The sequence below is a fragment of the Heterocephalus glaber genome, unplaced genomic scaffold (genome assembly GCF_053883595.1).
Source record: "Heterocephalus glaber isolate CG9 unplaced genomic scaffold, H.glaber_assembly_v1.0 deba00001613, whole genome shotgun sequence".
Taxonomy (NCBI): domain Eukaryota; kingdom Metazoa; phylum Chordata; class Mammalia; order Rodentia; family Bathyergidae; genus Heterocephalus; species Heterocephalus glaber.
The window spans coordinates 6,019,349-6,024,957 of NW_028258384.1; the positions used below are offsets into that span (position 1 = coordinate 6,019,349).

Below are 5,609 nucleotides of genomic sequence, written 5' to 3' on the forward strand. Positions count from 1 at the left end.
GAGAAATTATTTCTGATTTCATTTTTTCCAGATCCCTTTTTGTTGCCAGTTCATTTGGTCTAGGTGCTTGAGTATCAGAGTGTTCCATCTCATTTTCCTTTGAGGTTGCTGTACGTGATCTGGAAGTCTGGTTTTGAGATTATTTATGTGTTTTCTCATTTCGATGGGGGGGGGACTGGGGGGTGCTGTAGGCGCCCATGTGGCTCACCTCCCTGAGCTGGGAGAGTTGGGCTAGGGGCTGGGAGTGGTGGTAGGGATGGTGGACCAGCAGCCCCTTCCTCTGGGCTAGGAGTAGCGGGAGGGATGGTGGCCAGAGAGTCCCTTCCTCTGGACCAGGAGCAGTGGGACGGTGGCTCTGAAGCCCCTACCTCTGGGCTGGGAGCAGTGGAATGGATGGCGGCTCGGAAGCCCCTTCCTCTGGGCCAGGAGCAGTGGGACAGAAGGCAGTCCAAAAGCCCTGTCCTCTGGGCTGGGAATGGCAGGATGGCAGCCCCCAGAGCAATTTTGTAAAGTAGGAAAGCAACTGTGATCACCTGCAGCTTCTCAGATCATTCTAGCAAGTGTCTTCAGGTACTACCTGTTGTCTGTATAATAGTATTTCCCTTAATAAAGGGCCTTAAATGCACATTCAGTGTGTTTCCTGGGAGTAGAAGTGAAGATATTTTCATTTGGTTTAACTCACAAACTATTTGGTCAAGGAAATATGTAAAGATAAATAAAATCACATCTGGTAGAAATCCATAGCAATGAATGTTGAGAAGATGTGCTTGGATCTTGCTTGCAGCATCTGGCAGTGGGTAGTGAAACAAAGGTAGCAATCTCACAGGCTCTCCTGTGTTTTTTCTGGAGGTGGCTCCATGGTGGTGGCACTAGCATTTGCAGTTGAACTCAGGACTTCAAAATCACCTCTAACAGGCTTCGTTACCCCTACTTTAGACTTTAAGTTTTCAACCTTTTCTTCAAATGACTTGAAAGTTGGGGAATTTTTTTACATTTTCCAGCTTTTTGGTGATAACAGAGCCAGCAGATGAAAAGACCACTGAAGCCTGCTGTCAGGCCTGAGATAAGGTTTCAGAGGTCTTCCTGTATGCATACGTAGCTGTCACATCCTGCCACCCTTTGGCAATGTTCTGCTTTAGCTCCTCTAGTGAACCAATCCCAAGTTTTCACTTGATCTCCGCTAGATGCTTCTCTTTTGCTGCTAACACTTGAGACAGAGTTTGAATTTCTTCTTCCACCTTTACCAGCTCTCTTTTCAGCTCATCCTGCTCCTCTTCTGAGAGTGTCTTGGTGGTGCTGAGCATGGCTGCAGCATCTTCTCCTTCCTCAGGTACTGGGTCTGTCCTGAGCAAATCAAGTTTTTCAGTAGGTTATCCGGGTGGAGATGAATTCCCACTAGGGGACAGGTAGAGGTAGTTTTTGTTCACTCCTGCATTGAAATCGAATGGGGACTGGTAGTCTTCATATAATTCTGTGTCTCTGTGATCCATCACCCCAGGCAGAGGCAGAATGCATGGCTTTACAGCCGCCTGAGCTCCTCCCACAGTCGCTCACCCCTTTGGCCTTATTCCCTTTGCCCCCACTTCCACACAATTTAATGGTAAATCATACACTGTCATGTTTTCTAATTATTTTGTGAATAATCAACTTGTCACTTAACTGTAGACTCTTGGAGATCAGAGAAAATATTTTATGCTCCTTAATTTTACTCATGCCACTCAACATTGAAAAATTGCCTATCTTGTGGCTCATTATGTTTTAAATTTTTTATTAGTACATGTTTTCAGCACATAATAATTACATTTATTGTGCAGAGTTGGTTCATGTACATATAAAATCTTCATTTTCTTTAACCCCCATCCCTCCCATCCTTCTGTGCTCCTTACCTTTGTCCCCTTTCCATTTATAAAAACTCTATTTCCATTTTGTTCTTTCAATTCTTATTTTACCTGTTTTCCCTTCCCTCTCTTCCTCCTCTATCTCTTGCTCTCCTTCCCATTTGAAAAGATGGCCCTACTTCCTCCTGTTTATCTTTTTTTTCTCTCTTTGTGTTTTGAGTCTCTCATTTAAGAGGATCTATGCAATATTTAAGCATGTGCGCCTGATTTATTTCACTTAATGTTCTGGTCTGAATGTTCATTCATTTACCTACAAATGGATCAAGTGCATCAATTTATCTATGAATGCCTTAAGCTTATCTTTCTTTATGGTAGAATAGTACTCTATTGTGTATTACATATTTATGGAGCAATTGGTTCAAAAATGTACATGAATACTCTAGGGATATATACTCAGCCACGAGAAACTCTTGGAGAGTTCTTTTTTGTTGTTGTTAAACTACAACACTTTATTGCAGCACTGGCAAAGGTCAGATTTGTGAAGCAAGAGAAGTTGAGAGGTATTTCCATGTGAAATGTTACAACTTTACAAATTTTGTATTTTTTAAATTTAAATCTACACACAGAATCTGAAACATGGTAAAAGAAAAATGCAAAATAGCTAGAAAAAAGATGTAATCATTTGTACGATACAGGTGTGTTCTTTATGTAAAACAATTCATGCTCACTACTTCTAATACAAATGAGGTGATGTCAGTTAACTCCATCCTTTATCTTTTAGTTATTGATCTAGGGTATATTGACAGTAGTTTAAAAGAATACATACCATAGCAATGTAATATGAATTAAAGGTAAATGTAAAACAATAAAGAAAAAAAAGGACATAAATATTAAGTCATGAAAGAGGCCAATCCAAGAAAAACATACCTAAAAAGACTTTATACTTGTTATTAGATGAAATTGGTTGCATGTTGTTCAGCATTCTGTATAAAAAGAGATATATAATCCTATGTTCAATATTCATAAAAATCAAATCAAAAGAGTTGCTTAAGAGTTTTCTTGATATAAAGACCCTCCTAGAAGAAGCAGAACATGGTAAAGTATAATGTCCTAAAAAATAGCTATAGCTTTGCATGTACTGCTACTGTTTTTGTCCCTTTATTGTCCTTTTTTTAAATTCCAGTACAGGAGATCAAACTCAGGACCTTGTACTTGGGAGCCTGGTGTGGTGCCACTGAGTTAAATCCGTGGCCCTATCTACTGCTACTGTTAAAGAGATCAAAACAAACATTAAAGCACAAATTACAAATTTTCTCAGCCTAGGGAAATTTTACCTTCAAGTAAGGGAAAATTTGAGGGGATACCTAGAAAGAAAGGAAGCATTCAGAGCTATGGGTAAAATGGGACTAGAATATTTATTATTTAGTTTAAAGTAATAATGATACATCCTATCTAATCATCCATCCTATCTTACAACTAGAAGACTTAGATTTTCTAAAAGTTAAGTGAAGATAATTGTAATTTATCAACTTTTTTTTGTTTTGACAAAGCTTTGCAACTTCTAAACAACTCAAAAATTGAGGTGAAATTTCATTTTGCCTGACTTCTGATCTTCAATTAGTTCCCCTTTTAGGGAAATGACAGGAGAGGCTACTATCATACCAGTGAGAAATGAAGTAAGCTTCCAGCAATTTCTTCTGGCAATGTTAAACTGTTGTCTGTGAAAATAAGGTGAGATATGGTGTTGATAGCTAATTATCAGGAAAGGGTTCCTTTTCTTCATATATCCCAGAGTTTGTTTCCAAAGCCCATCAGTTTGAAAATTTCTTTGTTGAGACGATACTATCCTGTAGAAACTGATCCACACTGTCCAAACTCACAAAGCATGGAATGTACCAGAAAGCCAATTAACAATTATTGTGAAGTACACAACTGTCACATGGTCTGTGATGTGTGTTAGCCTGTCAGTCTATTCTGTTTTTAGTATGAATACCAAATTTGATACCTAATTTAACCACAGATTTGAGCTTGATAGATATTTTAAATCAAAGTTAGGAATGGGTCTGCATAGTCAAGCTTGTTTCATTTGACATTTATCAACACTTGCCAGTCCTCACAAGTCATGATCATATCATCAGTCAACCTAAGCTCTCATGTTCTAATGTTGAAAGCTTTTCTTTTTCATTTCTTGATGCCCTTTTGATTTTTACTGGACATCCCTGAGTGTTGGGCATGGTTCCATCTAGTTCTTTAATGTCTAATTTTATAAAAAGAGCTACTGCTGATCATTTGTCCTCCTACAAGAATGTTGTTATCCTCTGCTTTCTTAATCAGTATATTTGATTCTAAATGCTGTCCTCTTTCATTCTTCTACAAACAGAAAATGGATCAAGGATCTAAACATTAAAGCAGAAACTTTAAATCTTCTGGAAGATAAAATAGTTAAAACCCTTGAAGACGTAAGTGTAGGAAAGGATTTTCTAAACATAACTACAGTTGCACAAGAAATAGCAGCAAGGATCAACAAGGAATCAGCAAGGGATTATGTCAGACTAAAAAGCTTCTGTACAGCAAAAGAATCAATAAGTAGAGTGAAGAGAAAATCTACACAATGAGAAAAAATTTTTGCCAGCTTCTCCTCAGACAGAGGTCTAATATCTAGACTATACAAAGAACTAAAAAAAAAAAAAACACCTAAAATTAAAGAGCCAGTTAAGAAATGGGCTAGAGAAATGAACAAACACTTCACAAAGGAAGAAATACAAATGGTTAACAAATATATTAAAATGTTTAACAGCTCTGACCATTAGAGAAATGCAAAGAAAAACAATGCTAAGATTTCATCTTACTCCAGAAAGAATGGCGATCATTAGGAAATCAAACAATAACAAATGTTGGCATTGCTAAGGAATCCTCCTGCATTCTTGGTGGGAATGTAAACTAGTACAACCATTATGGAAATCTCTATGCAGATTTCTCAAAGAATTAAAATTAGAAATTCCATACTCCCCAGCTCTTCCTCTACTAGGTATCTTCCCCAAAGAGATTAAGTCATCGTACTACAGTGATTCGTGCATATCAGTGTTTATAGTAGCACAATTTGTAATAGTTAAATCTTGGAGGCAGCCTGTATATCCATCAACTGATGACTGGATAAACAAAATGTGGTATCTATATATAATCAAATACTACTCTGCTCTAAGGAATGACAAATTTGAGGCCTTTGTAGGAAAATGGATGTGCTTGTAAAATATAATACTGAGTGAAATAAATCAAACACACAAGCTTAAATACTGTATGGTATCTCTTATTTGAGTGAGGCAAAGTTCAAACAAAGAAAATGATAAAGGAGGATAGAAAGGGACAAGGGGACCAATCTCATCCAATAGGTAAGTGGTCCAAAGAAACAAGGACGAGGAGTTAGGAGGATTGGAAGGGGAAGTGAGAGGAATAAAGGTTTGCCGTGTACAGGATCCTAATAACTCCAATCAATGTAAACATTATTATACCATAACAGGAGCTAAGACAAATAATATCAACAAGCATGTAAAAGATGATAGGGGAATAAGAGGAAGAGGGGGAAGGGGAAGGAAGGGGAAGTGGCTTAAAAAAACCAAGCTGTTATATATATGTGCAACCACTTCCTAATATGATTATAAACTGCATAAATTACAAACATGTATTAATAAACTAAAATAATTTTTTAAAAGCCAAATGCTGCCCCCTGTCCTAATGTACAATAATTTAACTTTTCTCCTTTATTTATTACCT

The 5,609-nt window shown here is 37.5% G+C and overlaps 1 pseudogene; it reads right to left on the reverse strand.

Moving 5' to 3' along the window:
- Positions 1-820: 820 nt before the first annotated feature.
- On the reverse strand, positions 821-1,583 carry LOC101711775 (tumor protein D52 pseudogene; annotated as a pseudogene).
- Positions 1,584-5,609: the final 4,026 nt, after the last annotated feature.